At 34.2% G+C, this 20,542-nt stretch overlaps 1 long non-coding RNA gene across 4 annotated transcripts in view; it reads left to right on the plus strand.

Annotated features, from left to right (window-relative positions):
- LOC145694939 (uncharacterized) overlaps positions 1-20,542 on the plus strand; it is a 337,759-nt gene that overhangs the window by 225,649 nt on the left and 91,568 nt on the right. The window contains exon 1 of one of the 4 annotated variants that reach the window (XR_014133078.1): positions 18,576-18,713. The exons of 2 other annotated variants lie outside the window; for them this stretch is intronic. This is a non-coding gene — a long non-coding RNA (uncharacterized LOC145694939). Of the gene's footprint in view, positions 1-18,575; positions 18,820-20,542 lie in introns of those variants that run through there. One more of the 4 variants, XR_014133080.1, reaches the window with a different exon arrangement.

Consider the following 20,542-nt stretch of genomic DNA (forward strand, 5'->3'; position numbering starts at 1 on the left):
GGCAAGAAAAAATAACTTTTCTAGATGTAAAAAAAAAAAAAAAATGAGAAAAAGATTTTTTTTACTCGATTTTTCGTGTTGAAATGTTGGACGATCTTAATAAACAGTTTGTTTTGGGATTGTTTCGTTGTAGAAGAAAAGTAATTGCCTCTTAAGAATTAGAATGGAGTTTCCTGAAAATGTGTACCAAAATGCAGTTTCATGAACACAGAAAAGGGAAGAGAACGCATTTAGTCCTACTTGAAGCACAGTTAGCATTGTTTTATGGTTCACTGTGTTATGTAACCTCTTGGAGAGAAAATTTCTACAAACGCTATTGGATGCCTCGTGTATTTGTTCTTGGTTTAAATAGTTACTGATAATATTAATTGTTCATGGGTCGCACAAGGATTTAATGATAGAGCGCTTACTTTTAGTGCATAAGATTCATTGCAGGTTTTTTGGGGAATAAACTCTACCTTGTGGATTTCACGTTATGGACATGCCAACTATTACATCATTATTCATTTTTATTACTTTTGAGCTACGATAAAAAAAAAAAAAAGTGTGGTGATCGTGAAAAAATCAAATCGAGATTAAAACGGATTTATACTTTTCATGAGTCTTTTTTATTATTATTATTATTATTATTATTATTATTATTATTATTATTATTATTATTATTATTATTATTATTATTATTATTATTAAGTATTCTGCCTTTTGGCAGGTCCAGAGACTAATGAGTTTCTTCCTTATCTTCTTAATTTTGAGTTTGAGCCTGGCAATGTTTCTTCCATGGTTCACGATTTTCAGCTTCTTCTTTTAATTCCCAATATTTTCTTCTATCTTTCAACTCATCGATCACTTGTGTTCTTCTTCCTATTCCTCTTTATCCTTCTATCTTTTCTTCTATGGCGGTATGAACAAGACAATTCCTTCGCAAGATGTGTCCAATCCAATTCGCCTTTCTACGAAGGATGGTGGCTAGAAGTGTCCTCTTCTCTTCAGGTCTTATATATCAAAAATAATGTTTGTTTGTCCATTTATTAATTCTGATGTAATTTTATGACTTATAAGATTATTGGTTCCTATTTGTCTTGTTCATGCTGTATGGAGTCAGTCTATCATATATCTTTTGATTCTATGACTTATGATAAGAATATCTTTCCTAGGCTTTGTTCTTGTTTCTACTTCCAGGCATTAATAAGAGAAAAAAAGTATATCTTATCGGTAACCAAACCCTGAATCCTAATTAATTGATTACACAGGAATACCAGACTATCCTAGAAACGAAAGAAAAATTTCGGAATATTGGAAAAAAATAAGGAGAAAGATGAAATTAATGTGTTCTTCAACTTGGGTTGTAGCTAAGAATAACTCTCACAACAGCCTTTCCTCCCAATTCACTCATCATCATCATCATCAGTATCTCATCATTTGATGAAGTTTCGCTAAGGAAGTGAAATATCTCTTCCGTTCTTTCTCCTCACTCATCGAAAACTCTTCCCGTCCTTACTGCCTGCCTTTCGCAAAGATGGGAATGAAATCAAGTAGACGAAAAGAATTAAAAAAAAAAACAAGCGAAGAAAAAAATGCTAAAGAAGTCGTGTAAACTAGAACCTGATAATGAATTTAATTAAGACTTACTCCCTTAGCACGATGCTTAAAATCTTACAACTTTACTCCTACAAACACTTCTCTCTCTTTTCTTGTCTTTCGAGAAAGGGGTGGAAGTGTGAAGGAGTAATGGTGGTAGCCGAAGAAAAGTTATATTCTTCTTCTCCACAACTCCTACAAACCATTTTACGGTTAAAGAAGAAAAGTCTTGTGGTGATGACAAGAGTAGTGTTGTTGGTAAGAGAAAAGTCTTTTGTAGTTTCCAACGCCAATAACGTGATTGTTATGATGGTGTGGATGGATGGATTCAAACCCAGATGAAGACTCGCCGCCGGAAATTAACGCTGCTATCTAAGCTGGAGAAATGAGGAAAGAGGACGGGCGGTTATTTCCTGATTTTCCTTGAAAACAACAGGGAAATGTAAGAAAACAAGATTTTCTTTCTTTCTTACCCTTTTACTTAAGTTACTTAACTTAGCAAAGAAGTAAGCAAGTCACTTTGGTAAAAATCTTTTTACCATCGATATTCTTGAGGAAGAGACAGGCCATCAACGTATGTTTTAGGAATCCCTAACAGTCTTGAAGGCGGGAATTAATTTCACCGTTAAATCTTTAGTCCTCTCTCATATTTCTCATAATTCATTTTTTCCCCCTCTATCATTTGGTTCTGATTTAATGCATATCCATCTCCAACATCAATTATAATAATAATTATTCCGCTTGGTGACATTATCCACACAATGATTAAGTCAGTTAAGAGAAGATTCACTTTTCGAACCGAATGAGATCCTTTCACACAAAAGTTTCCTCATTAATGACAAATGAGTTGAAAATGAAATCAGTTAATTAGAACTCTATCTTGAACAAGGTTCGACATCTTTTTATAACGTGAGCTCAGTAATGTTAAAAAAAATACATATAACGTTCCATGTAAGAGTAGCTGATATTAAGTGAGGACAAAATTTCTGTCGTTAGGTATTGTGGATTCTTATTCATACACCGGCCCTAAATGATTCTTATTCTTCATCAGTACTTGCTAGCGAATGAGATCTATGATAAGGTAAAACAATGGATTGTGAAGTTTATTCTTGACGTAATTTCAGAATCATGACCATATCATGATGAACACGGCACTAAAAACATGGTGCCTGTTACATCTACCTAGGTATTGTTTACACATTTTATGTAGCGAAGTTTTATAGTTTGTACTACATTAAAGGTTGTTACCATGCTCTGTTATAAAGATAGAAATTCAATATAAAGCTTTGCAGTCGGTTCCTTTATTAATACAACCGAATTGCACATGTTTAAATGTGGATAATTTCAATTCATAGATATTTCAGCTTCATAAAGAAAAAATATAATTTCATATTGATACAGTAAATTATATCATCTTAATTTCATTACTTTATCTTGATTTCAATATATAGCCTGTTTATGCGTTAGAAGCAAGTTCCCTGGCGTGTATTATGTACGCTTCAATATTGTCAATTTACGTATGTATAAGATGTCTGACCAATTGCATGGAAGAAATGCTATATTAAAATTAAAATTCTTTACCTTTTCAACTGTCAGGGAATCGAAAAGGAGGGGATAGAAAATATGTTCATCCTACTGATTTGTCGTTCAGTTTTGTGCTTAAAATTAAAATAATAATAATGAATAGAAGGTTCGAAATACGTTTTTAATACATTGAGTTCTCTTTCAAGTACTTTTACATCTTGTCCAAACTAGACTAACGTCGTTAAAGTTTCACTTTAGAAGTTAAAAAAAAAAAAAAATGAAACAGATGGAAACTAAAATGAATTTGCCACACATTGCTAAATTGAGATGGACCTTTGGAACCTCCATTTGTGTTCTATCGTACGGTAAATAAGCTGAAAAGCAAAGAAATAAAGCCATTTCTACCAACAATTTAATTAAATGCACAAAATGTATCATATTAACAAGTTGATGTATTATTTCTTAATTTTTCCAAATCCTTTATTTATACCAATTAAAAAAAAACAAATACAAATAGACTTATGAGGTTTAGTGATGTAGTCAGAAAATCATAATAGGAAAGGTTAATAATTTGTCCTGTCGAATAAGTGCCAGACATATACATATTGTATTACAACAATATGTTGTATCATTATCATTTCCTTGTATTAAACTTGTAAATTTTTGGGCGATACTTGATTTTTATATGCACTAGCCAGCTATCTTGATAGAAGAAGAAGACATTAAATTATGATTTTGTGTTTTTTGAATGTTGTCATAGATACCTTTTAATGTAGGTAATGGAATGTTTTGGTAGCCTTGACGACGGATTGCTTGTTTATTATAGAAACGTAAGATATAATGTTTTAAGCTGTGTTTTTAAGTTGTCCCGCGTTAAGGATCTGAACTTTATAATAAACGACATTTGGGCCACAGTGAGTTAATTATTTTGGTTTATTCATATTGACTCAATAATATTTTTAAGGATCAGGAGAGGTGATATGTTGTTATAGTATAAATATTATATGGCATAACTATTGTTACATAATTATTTTTAATAATTTTATATGCTTTTCAGCTTTGGGTCGTTCAGAGCACAAGGAAACCAAAGTAATGAAAAAAACATAAAATTTCTATGGTGTATTAAGTAGTACATTTTAAATTATAAGAATTATTTATATCTGGACAAGAATCTTTTAAACTCTAAAGGAGTTTCAGATAAAGATCTTAAAGATGAAAATAACAAAAAGGACCAAACACTGGACTTGATATCCATGTGCACTGAACGTATCATTTGTTGCATATGCTAACGAGAACTCGAAAAGATGAACACTACAGTAGCTATATATGTATAATTAATTTACTGAAATCTTGCGTAGGGTTAAAGTTAGACCTTGTGAGAAGTAAGTTTTTAAAACACTGAACAATACTTGCTTTTCTTGTAGTAAACTCTTATATACTATATATATATATATATATATATATATATATATATATATATATATATATATATATATATATATATATATGTGTGTGTGTGTGTGTGTGTGTGTGTGTGTGTATTTGCTAAGTAAAAGATGGTAAGTCCATAAATCATAAATTACAGTTATTTGACAAAGATTGGGATAGAAAATTTTCTGTTTGTGTAAAGTCTTAAAAAACAAAGTTTATTAAGTGCTTTACACTGCTGGCGAAGTATTAAGTGTTTTAAGTCTCTGCATAAATTGTTCCCCACAAAGTATTACGAAAAGAATACGTTTAGAATATTTTGGAACCGTTTACGCAGCAAACACACACACACACACACACACACACACATATATATATATATATATATATATATATATATATATATATATATATATATGTATATAAAGCCGTAACATCTGGAATTACATTTTTTAGTTTAACGTCCCACGATTATGTCCTCTAGGCTATAAGAGACAAACGATTAACGAAAGTGAATTATTGTGAAATTATATTTATTACTCTCCCTCAGCGGGAATCGAACCCAGGACCACGCACACCAAAGGCGCACGTACTAGCCATTAGCCCAGTGGGAAAGGTTAGAAGTCACAAATGAAACATACAGCACGTAAGCAGAATATCCATTTTGGATATCACATCAATTTGTACTAAGATAGAGGGATTGGTTGGATCAATCCCCTTGTTTACGCCATTGACTACAGTTGTAAAAAGGAATAGATACTTAAACAAAGTACTACTATGAAAAAAATAATAGCAAGAAAAATGAAGAAAGAGATTATTTTGGAAGATCCAATCATACAGTGATTAAAAGGAAGATTAGATGTGTGTGTGTGTGTGTGTGGACATCTTTTCCAACTTTCCAATTTATAAGAAGGAAGCCATTTTATTACTTCCTCCCGTCTTATCCCTCCCCCCTTTCTTCGTATTCTTTGGACCCCTATCTTTTTCCTTGCCGTACCTTTTAATAATATCCAGCCGAGGTCAACCAATAATGAATCGTCTGCAGAGAATTAAATTTGCCGTGTTGAGTCACTTCAGTTCAGCGTAGCTAGCATCTTAATATTTCCAAGCCCTTGAAAAGAATTCAGTAAGAATTCCATTTTTCTCTTGGGCTTTTTTTTTACTTGATAAAAATAAATTACCTATAGGATTTGAAATGAGTTTTTTCTTCTTTAATTTTTTGTGAAGATAAAAAAAATATTCTGTTCTTAGAAGATATTTGACTCTTCGTCCAAGTTAATCTTTTTCTTCTTCCTTTTTGTTTTCATTTTGGTTAAGCTAATTGAAAAATGACATGAAAGGTACACAAATACGAATATTACCTAATATCTGGCTATATCATACATGTGAACAGTTTTCCGTCCAAAACTTAAATTGGAAATTAACGAATCTTTATTTCATTAAAGAGTTATGGTTTTACAATCAAATAAACTAACTAACTCTATGGCCTATGGAACCGAGAGGTTCAGTGCCGCATTCACAAAAGCTCTCCACTGACTTCTCTCCTTAGCCAACTGGAACCAGTTTCTACTTTGTATTTTTATTTCTTCGATGTCTATCTTAATATTGCCCTTCCATCTGTGCCTAGGTCTTCCTAATGTTCGTTTTCAAATTGGTCTAGTTCGTCTACTTTGAGCTTGTCTAGTGGTGGTCCATTAACATTGATGGACAACAAGTTAATGTTTGAGCACAGTCTATTTCTAATATCAGTCATCTGTAAATTCATAAGGGGAAATCCCCGTTTGCACTCTGTGGTGGAAATTGATAATACTATTACCCGATGCAGAAATTTCTCCAACTCCTCATCGACAATCTGCTTGTTAGACTTAAGTCTGATAACGATTTTTCTCGGTCAGTTTTGAAATACTCAGCAAGAAGTATCACCTCTCTATCACCATACATCTTTCCCATATCGACCATGTCAGTTGGCAATGTCGACTCATGGAGAACAGAAACTTCATCTACCACACCCTTGATAGGGAATCTTGTGAATAAATTATCAATTAAAGCCTGATAAACTGATGATTTCTTATTTGTTTATAAATTTATTTTTTGTAATTTCACATGAAAGTTTGATGTCATTACCAAGTTCCCTCTCACCCCCAAGAAAGCAAAAGAGAACCAGGTTTTGGGGAAGTGTTCAGAGGTGCCTGGGAATTTCCCCCTTCTTCCCCTTCAATTACCACACTGCTGTTTGCCATGGGCCAAATTACGAAGAATTTTAATTAAATTATCATAGTATAATTATTTTCTTGTTGAATTGCCGATACTTTTCAGTGGAAAAAAGGATGAAATTTGAAAGTCCCAAATCAAGGTAAGTATATCAACGCAAAGGAAAAAAAAAGTGTAAAATTTTCCATCTAATTATGCGTACAATCCAAACTTAAAATTTCCGTGTAATTAAGCTTACAGTACAAATTTTATGTCTATTTTTCTCACAACTTTATGGGTTGATTGCCCTGTGCTGTAAGCGCTCCACATAATAAACATAAGCTTCTTTAATTATTATAGTGGAAAGCAATGGATATATGAAGTGAAGCACTGTATTTTTTGTTTCTGCATTTTTCTTAACTAATATCGATCGTTTTCGATCATTTTTACGAACCAACTCACTACCAACTTTCCATATATAGAAAGCCCCCCAGGAGAATTTAAAAAAAAATGCTAGAACACATTCTATATATTTTCAATAAAGAGTTAATACACTGAATTTCAGCTCCGTAAGTTTAACGGCTTGCGAGATACTCAATTTTTTTCTCAAAAATTCGGATCCTCACTACCTCCTTAGGATATGTATTATAATGAAAGCAATATAACATCCCAGTTTGGATTAAGTACTAACTATATACCAAAAATCATTTCATAAGACTTTGCAATTTGGCCGTGATGATCAGGCACACATAGTTACATTCAATTTTTTATATAATAATTTATATATTACAGTGATTCAAAAATGTATTTTTTCCAGTAGTTATCTTCTCTAAAAACTCACAGGCCTCGAAACCCAAGTAGTAGTATAAGTCCTATTGCTATTATTACAATTACAAATATCAATATCCAAAAGTGCCTGAAGTTCTTTTTTTCACTTAGATATACTCACCTCAGGTAAGCAGACAGAAACAAAGGGAAAAGGAAGGGAAATGAAGGTTTTCAAAGTAAAACGCAGACAAATTCACCAGTCTTCAGAAGATATTGTCTATAATGCAATGAGCAGAGTCGTTAGGTTAGACTGAGTCGATGGGACGCAGAGATGCAGTGGGTCATGGTGGGTGGTGGGTCTCAGTTGGTCATGGTGGGTGGTGGGTCACAGTGGGTCGCATGCTGTTGACCCACGACCCACTGACCTACTCAGAAAACTTGACCCACTTGACCCACTGACCCACTCCATCTCTGCCCATTTACATATTTTTAGATGAATGGTTCCGGTTTCGATTCTGACAATCAGGAGAATTTTTGGCGTTGACCAAACATCGTGAGATAACTGTGTAGCTACTTAAGGGTTCTATATACCTAATCTAGATAGCAATATTTAATAATAAGAGCTAACGAGATAAGCACGCATAATTCAAGTAAAATTTATCGGACGGCCATACCTCTACATGAGCTACAATACCAAGACGTTTATATTATTATTAAAACTGGTTAACAATTTACAATTATTTAAGTAAAATGGTGTGAAGGAAAGCCTGAAATCCTCAGCAAAGGTAGTAGAATATTTAATACAAGTGACATTTCTCTAAATTTAATCCAGTAAAAGATTCACAAGATTAGAAATAAGTCAAAAGTAATAAATTCCTAATCAAGTGCTGCAACTTAAAATAAATTTTAATATGGATGTTTCACATAGTAATAAAAAGAAAAAAATGAAATGAAATCTATAAGTTTTACGTCCTACAGTTATGTCGGCTTAGCTAATGGAAACGGTGATGATGAGAAATAAATGAAATAGTGGAATGAAGAAAGTAGGAGGAAAAGGGAGAACTCCAAGAAAACCCACGCACACGGTGTTTGCCCACCACAAAGCTCACTTGGCGTGAGCTGGGATCGAGCCAAGGACCCCATGCAAGTAAGTAAAAGAATAAATTTTAATTAGATTATTAGACACAGTGAATGTATATCTTCATTATAGATTTTTAAAATTATTTAAATACATAAATTAATAAATGTATAATGAATTGATTAGATAGAAACTTGTGACAAACAGACAAGATTCAGAAACATCACATAAATATGTTGAACTTACATATATTATATGCATGGTGTATGTACATCTGTGGTTCTCCCATATCCATCATAAAAATGCACAATTGCTTGAACATAATTAATTAAAACCTTGACCCACTTGACCCACTGACGCACTCCATCTCCATCAAACTAATGGAATTTTCAAATGACGGTTGTGCTTCGCCAGATTTTTACAAATGGTGATTCAGTGCCAAGTGCTAGCAATGGTAACTGTTTCCCTGATGCTTCTAGAAGTGCTAATGCATTGCCTTGTCCTCATTGTGGAAAACATTATATAAGTGCTAGAGGCCTAGCTATACTTATTGGTAAGAAACATCGGGTTGCGTGTGATGATGTTTGCTCTGATATCACCTTTAATGCCTGCCTTCAGAGTAAAACTGCAAATGTTACCGACACTAACAGCAGTAACAACACAAAAGTTTTGACGATATCTAACCTGGGCAAGATATTACTGTCACTAGGGTCCTCGACACACATTTTAAGACGTGTTCCAAGAGGTGCTAGATCAACAGTGGCTGATGCACTCGTAGAGGTGTTAAATCATATAACAACTTCAAATAATACAAAAGACTGAATCAACCTATTCATATTTCCATTTGTTGCCTTAAGTGCTCTCAAACAATCAGATAAAGTTAAGAATCTGACTTCTTGGGTGAAGCAACGAGTTCACCTCTGGTGCAAGATTGGTCATGACGGTTTAACCTGGCCTTCGACAAAGATGAACACATCTCGATTAAACCACAAATTTTCTAATTTGAAGGTTGTAGAGAATAAACTTGCCGATGGGGACATACTTGGAGCAGTACGTCTTTTAACTTCTGATGATACGGTTACGGCTTCGGATACCTCTGTATTGGAGACCCTGTTGGAGAAACATCCTGCCCACCCTGGCAATTTCATTGCGCCGGATCTTCCTGATGATCAACACACTTTTCAGGGAGTTTCGACTATGGAGGTTCAAAAAGCAATTAACTCCTTTCTGTCAGGCAGCGCGGCAGGTCTAGATGGGCTTCGTCCTTCAATTCTTAAAGACCTTCTTTACTGTCAAATACCGGAATCGAAGGAAAAACTCCTAAAATCCTTTTGTGATCTCTTTAATTTAATAATTTCGCTCGATGTTTTTCGGTGCCAAACTTACAGCTCTGAAAAAAAAGGATGGTGGTATTCGGCCCATGGCAGTTGGAAATGTTTGAATATATATATAACAGAATGTTATATCCAAAGAAAATGTTTGACAAGGTATAACCGCCTATTATAGAAGGTACCGGTGTCCAAATTGAGCTCAGATTCTTTGGTTGCGACATTCAACATTCAGTAAATGAGGTTAAGGGTTATCAACAAAACTACAAATAAAACAGACATGAATATATGAAGTAATCCTTTAAAAAAATTTGACATTGGCATTTTCAATACCAGATGGTTTTTCCCTCATTGAAAATTTTGTTCAGACAAAATATCGTGAAAAAATGAGTTATGAAATTTGTCAGTAAGGGCTGGATATAGGGATGCGCACGAGACGAGTCGAGATAGGAATTTCCTGACAAAATTCGAGTCGAGACACAACTCTTCCAATAGAGAAATATACATTTTTCGAGTCGAGACATCACTTTTACAGCACATTTCGAGACGAGACAGCTACAAATCTTGTCTCGTGCGCATCCCTAGCTGGATATATATCGTTTCTATTACTTGTATGGCTACATAACTGGGATCCACACCTCTGTTGCCGATCATCTTTACAAAGAAATTCATTCCTGAGCCAACTGAGTAAGTCGTATTTAGATTGAATTATTAAATAATTATTTTGAAATTTTTAAAATCGATTTCTCAAAAATAAGTATAAGTTTAGCCTATCGACTATCATATCGAAGTTCTCTGATATTTTTGTGTCAAATGATTAAAGTAAGTGACAAATGAGGAATTCGTGTTTTCTGCATTATGCCAACAAAGTTATCAGCCCAAATCAGAAAAAAAAAGATAAATTACAAACTTGCAGAAAAAAAAATCAATGTCAATAACCATAAGTGGAAAATAATATGTTGTTTTGATTAGAGTACAATAACAGATTCTCAACAGCCATGTCCCTCTATTTTAGCCAATATAATAACACTCACCAGTCGTTTACGCTGACACTTTTTATTATTATTATATTCTAAAGAGCCCTCCTGAGAGAGAGAGAGAGAGAGAGAAAATGAGTGTTTGTATGTGGTATAGCAAATGTAAAATGACATTATGAAAAGGTATTAATTTCCGCAAAAACCGTGGCTACAATAGACCCGAGATTTGCCCTTACCACCTCCATCAAAGTAGAGACCTCCCACTTACTATTTTGAAGCTGCCAAATTTCCAAACAGGGGTTTTCCCTTCATAACAACACTAACACTCTTTCCCCTTCCAACTATCCAACGAAAAAAAAAAACTTTTATTATGATTTTCCACCGTTTTCCCCAATTTTGGGGTAGTATCTCTATTTTCTCCCTCCCTACACACATACACATACATATATCTAGGCTATTATATATATATATATTCCTGTATTGAAAGAATGGGACATACAGGGAAAAGAAGAAAAGTGGCTACACTTTACGTTATGTCAATAGCATTGACTTTTTTTTTTTTTTTAAAGTAGAACTGGATTTTATAACAAAAATGCCAAAAATCCGAGGATTTATGCGTTTTTTTCCCCTTAATTTTGAAAAGCAGTAGTATAGGTACAATAGACCTTTAGTAAAGAGGGATGGGTTTTAAAATGAGAACAGAATGAGACTTGCACGCTACGGGATCAGAAGCAGGTTTAGGCACTCATGCAGAAAACTTACGTGCTAATACATAAAGACTATCTTGCTAACCCGGTTCTTCTATATCTTCCTTCTTCCGTTCCTCCATGTCTTTTACCCTTACTGTTAGCTTTCAGCAAGTGGTCATCACTTCCAAAACCACAACAAACCACATCAAGAATATATATTGAGGCATTCAAAATACAAAAAGAGGCATCTTCTTTTAAAGCTCTTGATTTCTTTAGGGTCACGCGTGCTTGAATATTATATGAAGTGGACTATACGGTCAGTGAAGGTCACTCCCGAAGAACTGGAAGAGCAACTTCCACCAGTGGACAGTGGCCAAGCGGCCCAACAATGGCAATTCTTTCTGAAGGTATCAAAGATCGACGGAAAGAATGTTGTGGTCATTGAGAGAACAACTTCTTAATTTGATGATGAGAAAAGAGTGAGTTTGGTCATTGTAAACAAGGTGGGGATTTTATGACAGTTGGCTCGTGGCAGTAGCAACAGAAGAATTGTAGCCTCGAAATATTATTACTTCTTTTCCCCCAATTGCATTCTTTCTTTCCGCTGACCGGTTGGGCTAGCTGGCCGATAGGTGACTCCGAAAAGATAAAAAAAAAAAAAAAAAGTACTTCTGAACAGCATGAATGATGTGCAATGTCAAACTAAACTAAATATTTTTTTTATGTTTAGAGGAGAGAGAGTGACTTGATACATTCATGTAAAATAGTAAATAACCAAAACTTCGCAATAGTGTCTTATCGAAGTGATTTCGAGTAGTCGAACAACTTGCGCGACTATCTTCAGTGCGCAGATCGTTTCTTTGATTGTCAGTAGCGGTATATAATTTCCAATGTGGACGTAGTATCGTGAAGCAATTGGGGAGCTTTCTGACTTTAAAGGTAGCAAATTCTGGTCAATAAAATTAGAAATAATGTCACTAGAAGTCAATGATCATGCACCCCCCCCCCCCCCCGAGTTGGGCTTAACTATTTGCCTTCTAGCTGACTAAAGCTACTTATAGCCAGTAGTACTGGGAAATTTGTAGTTCAGTATATTTTTAAAGTTTTGAGTTGAGTTGAGTTGATTTTGAGTTTAACGTCCCGTTCAGCAGCGAGGCTATATGAGATGTGAACCTAATGATTAACATGGAATCCGAACCACATGAGCTTCCGCTGGGAATCGAACACAGGTCTCCCTCGCCAAAGGCGCCTACGTTAACCGCTTTATATATATAAAGTATATACAAAGTATTTTTAAATAACTACATTTATCCCACTTTCCCAATCCAGTGTCAGAGTAGTATTCAACAAGAGAAGTACGATTTCTTCATAATGAATTTACATTATTACTTCCTTCCTTAATCTATATTATTACTGTACTTTCAGACTTTATAGTCATTTTATTAACTCGATTACGCAAACTTAAAACTACGTTACTTAAACGTAAACAAGATTAATTTTCTGATTGTAGAAAAATAAGTCGTCTTTTATTCATTTTAGCAATATTTATTTAACAATTAACAGGTTAACGTTTAAACTCAAATCACGTTTCAATTTTTCCTCTATCTATTTTTTAATGATTTTTGCTTATTTATTTTTGCCAAAATTTAAGTACAAACCCCAACGTCGATTATAGCGAGATTTGGGAACCAAAAGTCTGCACAAAATTATTTTATATGCTTACTAAGCAAGTGAAGGTCTACATCCATGCCAAGCTTAGTTCAAATCAAATGAGTTCTGTAGTTCATGAATGTCACATTTGGCTAAAGCACTAATACTTGTATGGTAAAATTAAACTGCTAATCTTATTTGCTGACTTTATATAACACATCAAATTATTTAAAAGACTTCCCTGCAATTTTTTTTTTGGGGGGGGGGGGATAGCAGCTTTTTCCCTATAACGACACTGTCCTTGTGATTAATTTTGAAGGAGCTTGGTGTATAACTAAGCTCCTTTCTATAGTCTATTTGCTGTCTGTGGTTTTCATCCGTCCGAAAGGAAGATTTAAAAAAAATCAAGAATTTATTAATGGATCACCATCAATTTTGACCGGGGTGTAGGAAGTCAAAAGTTAAGAATTGGGCTTGTTGATGAAGGTAATACTCAAACCGGCAGTGGTAAAAACAAATCATTTCCGGTTTTAACGTTGAACACTATACAGCAAAAACGGTATTTGACAGCAAAGAAGCAGTTTCTTGCAATCGACTAAGCTTCCCAAGAATGCATTTCATGCCCATTCTTAACTTTCTGCTTTAAAAAAGGAGTGGTAGAAATATACTACCACTTCCAGTTTCAATAATAATTGAAGGGTCCAGGGGAAGAAACTGATAAGTCCAAATATCGATATTTTTTGTTTTTGGTACAGTGTTGTTCCATGAAAACGGACGTTTCTGTTGATTTAATGACGAAGGGAACACTATGATAAGTCCGAAAATATTTACGAGTAAAGAAAACCCATCCTGGGGAAGAATATGTTAAGTCCACGACCTTCTGGGGAAAACGCTGTTAAGTCCAGGTTATTGTTGTGTTGTACAACTGGCAGCGTTGATATCGGCCATTTAAGAAATTACTTGTTCAGTCTCCATTCAGAAACGTGCTCTAGTTAACGTGAAGTTTACAATAAAACGTGGGATTCTTTAGTTGTTGTGGTCAGTGGTAATGATCAACAAAGTATGGATGATTCCCTGAGTGAAGAAGAACCTTCTCCACCTTCAATATCTAATAAAATAACTTCATAAGGAAGAATTCGAGATGTAATGCGAAACTCAAACGACAGAGCCATGAGACCGACCCAGAGTGCACCTGCAAACGACGTTTTGAGAAGGTTAATGATGTAGGAAAACAATAAATCATTAGACGAATGAACGAAATGGTGTCAAATGATGAAATTAACATAATTGTAATAAGGCCTAATTGTAATAGTACCTGTGCAGAGACGTAGGCCTAGGAAAAACGAGAGTGAAGCGTGTTATTGTGATGCATCATATTCATACCGACTGCGGGTGGTTCAAGAAGGATAGACAGAGTAGGTCACTGTTTGTAAAGTTACATTCGCTTCACCTCATGGTATTGGTCGCGGGAAAGTTGAAAAATACTGGTAATCCTCGGCCTATGATGGCAGGTTTTAACGTATTACACGTTACAGAATAACTAACGTAACTACCCTAACGTAAACTAGCTTACAAATGTTTAACTTAGCTTATAAACAGTGCTCTCAATCGGGTCGATTCCGACTCGAGCCGGGCCAGCTATTTTCAGGCCACTGGTCGGAGCAACTCTGGTCATGAGTAAATTCAGCTAGGGTCGTGTTACGGGTCAGGTTAGGTCGAACATTTTTGTTTTGGGTCGGTTCAAGTTGACCCAAAATCCGACCGGAACCTTACCCAAAACAAAAATGTTCGAACCAACTTGAACGTTACCCGATCCGAGCTGGCTCGACTGACCCGTAACACGACCCTAGCTGACTATCCATGACCCGAGCTGACCAAGCAGTGACTTGAAAATAGTTGACCCGATTCGGGTCAGAATCGACCCGATTGGCAGCACTACTTCTATATACTGTCTCTAACCTATCTTGTTTTTACCTCAACTAATTTTAAAAGCATAACTGATCTAGGCCTATAATTTTTAGGGTTCCTGGAGATATCTCAAGAAAAATATGCAATTTGCAGTCACTGAAAAGCTATTGCTCTTTAAAGGCAGTGGAGTACTACACAAACCTTATAAAAGCACAGTAAATCAAGAAACCATCATTGAAAAGACTTCATAATATGTACAAGTGTTACAAAGATGTGTTTTTATTTTATTTCTTACAGCAATCTGATGAATAAAATAATCATCAGTATCAAGACAGTACTGATTGTTTGGGGAAAACTCTGATAAGTCCGATAAACAAAGCACACTACTTTTTTATTGTTAAAAATGTATTACTACTATATTATTTTTCGTACTTTATAATATCCAATCACAATAAGATATAACTAAAATGAATGTTAACAACAATAAGCATTGCATTGTAATGACATTTTGAAAAATATATAACTTCAAACTTTAAATTTATTGTACTGTAAAATTTGCAAAATGTGACTTATCATATTGTTCCCCTGGACCCTTCAATTGAGATAATGTTACACAACATACAAACCAAACTCCTTCTCGTGGTGTACACCTGACAATACTACTTGTTTTTAAAAATGAAAATTCAAGTGAAGGATAAAAGTGTAAAATTGTTGAAAGGTGCTTCAAAATACATGGTTATCCGGAAAGTGACTACCTAGCAACAAATTTGAAATGACTTAAAGATATTAACGGTAGGATAAGTAACACTTCAATAGTATACCGTACGATAATAGCGTTTCTGCTTATTTGCAGATGTTCTAGTAGAATCCCCAGAAAGATACAGTAAGAGTGCTTGTCAGTATATTTTGTAACATATCTTTGCTAGTTATTTCACATAATTTCCGTTTGAGTCTGGTCTATACTAGAACTTACTGGGGGGTGCCTGGGGGGTGCACTGAAGAATAGGCATACGAAAATAGTCCGCACACTCCAAAGGAGCTGAAGACGACAGTCACCCGACATATTGCAGAAATCTCTATTGCTTCTTTCGAAGAATATGTTCAACAGTATATAGCATCATGTTCAGACACGTTCTCAGGCATTTGCTGTAAGAGAAACTACCATGTTGTAAGTTAAATTTCGCTTGTATTAAAAGCTTTACTTAAAGCTTCTCCACTGTGCAGAAAGTAGTGCTGCTTATTAGACGAGACGAGACAAGACGAGAAATAATATTTTATTATTTCGTCCTGTAAATTTTCGTGGTCATTTCGATACTCAAAGGATTCTTTCTCGTCTCGTTTTATAAATTTATGTACTTTTTTTTTTGAAGTGGTCTTGGTAGAATTTTATACTTAGTAGTAGAAAATTCAAATGTCATATAAGAATAAATGTTGAATAGTTAGCATTAATTAAAAACAGATAAATATTTCCCAGGCTCTTTAATCAATTCATATCCTGAACAGCAAGGGGACTACTGATAACTGTTTTTAACAAGGCAAATTATTAAGAGTATATATGAAGTGCAAAGACACAGTGACTTCCGACCTCTTACAGGCACAATTAGTGTTGTCCAGAAGACCCGTAAAAATTCTCGTTGCGTCTCGAGTCTCGTATTGAAAAAGCGAGACGAGAATTATCCTGTTTTTCGTCTCGTCTCGAATTAAAAAAAATGTACTTCTCGTCTCGTTGGCAACACTTAAGTTTTCGACAATCTTAATTGTAATATAATAGAGTAACTCCAGCAGTTTTTTTTAATTATGAATCTTTACAGATCAGTATATAGAAGTGTTCAGAAAACATTTTTTTTTAACAGTATACTTTTGTCAACACTGGCAATATTCTAAATTTTACTTGTAGCATTTTTGATTTTCCCTTACTACTTTCTGAATCTGTTTCTTTCGCATCTTTCTTCATATTTATCTTCTTCATATGTATACACATGTATATGTACCTATGTATATATATATATATATATATATATATATATATATATATATATATATATATATATATATATATATTGCTATCTACCCTTCGCATGAAAACAGTTCTCCACCCTACCCTCTGCTAGAACATACTTTCATTGCATTCGCCCTTTATATTATAAAAGTGATTGTGTGTGTCTAAGAACAGGACAAAAGCATGCAGAAATGAAGGAGAGAGGAGAGGAAATAAGAATCTACAAGTATTTGTTTATTTTGCTTTGGTTAGTGTTGTTATATACGTATATTCGCAAGCCAAAGAAAAACTAAGAGAGAGAGAGAGAGAGAGAGAGACCAGTAATGCAATGTGTATCCTGCTACCCCTGCTTTTCCACTTTTTTTCATTGATTTCTGAGGGGAGGGTCGACAGAGAAAAATAACGTAAAGTTCCACCACAAATGCTTCCTAGACATGTTACAAAAGCAGACACTAAAAGAAATGAAAAATGAAAAAGTTGCTTATTTTTCTATTTTTTTTCCCTTGCGTATGTTTCTGCCAATAGAAGCATCACCCCAAACAAAAAGATGATTTTTTTTAAAAAAATAATATATATTTATTTTCTTTTTTTAAAAAAAAAATAGAGGGGGGACTATCGTTATCATATGTATACAGAATATAAGACATATAACACAATGAACTTGGTATTTTGTTCTTTTTCTTTGTTAACAAATACTCGTCCTATAACTCAAAACACTGATGTTAGTGTCAGTTTTCTTTGGGGAGATGGATAGGAAAGGAACAAATACTGTTTTTAGTCCATCTGTCTGTTTTCTGTGAAATTTTTGTAATAAGAATTACCTCTATTTATTTTTCTAAAGTTCTAACAAAAAGAAGACGTGTCTATTTATAAGCTTTCCTATACCTGAGAAAGAACCGTATTAATCTTTTGTATACCTTCCTCTACTATGGCATACTTAGATTTCTCATAACTCTTTAACTTGCTTTCTCACACACACACAAATACAAATTTACACATACTTTTTTTTTTTTTTTTTTTTTGTAATGCAGTTTGGTAGTGTCATGCTTCATGCTATATAGTAGGTACTCAAAGTTCAAAATCCACAAAACTGTCCCCATTTTTTTTATTTCTTTCCTTTCTTTTCTTTTTTTTCTTTAAATCGAGTTATATGTGTGTTGTGCGGACAATTTTTTTCTTTCTTTCTTCTCACATCCACCATTGCTCTTCTTTTCACAAGTGTCCTCCCCTTTCGCACAGCGACCCGTTATATACCTGCTGGAAGGTTCCTTATACCAAGTGTAAAAAGACTGGGGAATACCTTTCTTATACCTTAATAGAAGAAATCTTCCATGGTCTAGAAAAAAAAGAAAACCCTTTCCCTTTTTTATGTATACACCTGATCGGCAGGAAACTTTTTTTTTGAGTGTTGTTTATATTATATATGGTAGCCGAGATGAAAAAAAAAGTGTGGAGGAACAGATGTAATGACGTGACAGTCTGAAACACATATCTTCTCAATTTCCCCTCTTCCCTTTCTTTGGCTTCTGCACTGTACCACTTCCGTCTCTCGGAGGTTCTGGCATCGTTGTTGTTGAGTCTTCAAATCTCTTCCAGGTAGGTTTAGTGCACGTTCTTGTAGGTGATATTTCTTTCGAAACTTGGGAAATTCTTTAGTAATCCTGCTAGTGCTAAAATAACTACAGCTACAATAAATATCCAGGTACGTTGGTACATATACAGGTAGTTTACATTTCAGTATTTTTGTCAGAAGAAAGTTTGTTTACTAGACAAGATTGTATTGTATAATGTTAGTTGGTAAAATGGTTTATATCAGGAAGTTATGGTGAAAAGTAATCAGTAGGTGGGGAAAAGTTTCTATTAGCATAGAAGATTTGGTACTTTGTAGTATGTGCTCTGATAGATTTCATGTTGTACTATTCGGCATTGAATGACGCTATGTTATGCATTAGCTATATCATATGTTTTTATCTCCCCTCCCCCTTTGCCGTATTAATTTTTATTTCTTTACTTTCAAAATACCTCTAAAACAATTTTAAGTTACCGTTTTTTAACTACTTGAATCATAAGTTCCAAATAGACATTTTTGATCAGGTTACATTATGCTAGATTAGGTTGGAGAAATTTCTTGTGGATGGATCACTGGTCAAATTTTAAATATGGCCTAAAAACCTATGGCCGTTTTTTTTTTTTTAACTACTTGAATGATAGGTTCCAAATAGACACTTTTGATCAGCCTACATTATGCTAGATTATGTTGGAGAAATTTCTTGTGGGTAGATCACTGGCCACATTTTAATATGACCTAAGAACATACACACTGAACTGTAAATCGACCCTACAGAGTATATCCACTGAAACGGTATCAAAAATTTTATGCCACTATTGGTCATGTACGACATGTAACCGATCATTAAAGCGTATAATTTAGTTATTTTATGCCTTCTCGCTGGCCTAGTGGCTGGTATGCGCGCGCCTTTGGTGTACCTGGTTTTGCATTCCCATTCAGAGTGCATTAAATAAAGGCATTAAGGTGGTTCAGAGTCCACCTTAAACTTTAGGTTTCCGTATCATATAGCCTCGATGTCCAAAAGAAATGGTAAACTTCAACAAGCAAATAAGCAAAGTAGCAAAGCTATTTTATCTATGGGATCGTAGTTGTATTTAGAAGTAATTGAATTAATTAATTAAAGCGCCCACAAAACTGAATTATTATACATCATCTACATCTGTATACAATTGATATCATTATAGCTCTCAATTATGGTCACGAAAGTCTTTAGAATATTAATGAGCTTCTTTCATAGCTACAGATATATCACTTTGGGTGCTCGCGATCACAGACTCAAACTCTGCTGGAAATGCAAATATAATTAAGTAATGGTTTCTATCTTATTCCCATAACTTTGGAGGTTCTGAGAAAAATCACAATCAACTCACAATAATAATTTCGTATTTAATTTTCTTTCGTATCTCATTCCATTTATATGCTTCACGTACGGGTAGATATACTATACAATTGCTCATAAATGTTAATTGTAGTTATAACTTTCAGAGTGGCAGGAATGAATTGCTATGTCATGATTATTTTTCACACACACTGACTTGGTTTGTTAATTTAATGATAAAACATTTTTTAAAATCGTGATACGAGTATTTCTCCTGCCAGAGTTTCTTGAAATGCTTGGAAAATGTACTAAATAGATGTAGAACAATTACAATGTTTGTATTATTATTATTCAGTGTTGGGAAGTAACGTAACGCAAGTAACGCGTTACTTGTAACGCGTTACTTTTTAAGTAACGTTTCCTAGTAACGCGTTACATTTTTTCCAAAGTAACTGTAACGGTAACGCGTTAGAAATTTTTAAGTAACGTACCTAGTTTGCGTTACTTTTTTCGCGTTACATTTCGGATGAGTAACTA

Source organism: Thermobia domestica, chromosome 9 (assembly GCF_964235325.1).
Source record: "Thermobia domestica chromosome 9, izTheDome1.hap1.1, whole genome shotgun sequence".
Lineage (NCBI taxonomy): Eukaryota > Metazoa > Arthropoda > Insecta > Zygentoma > Lepismatidae > Thermobia > Thermobia domestica.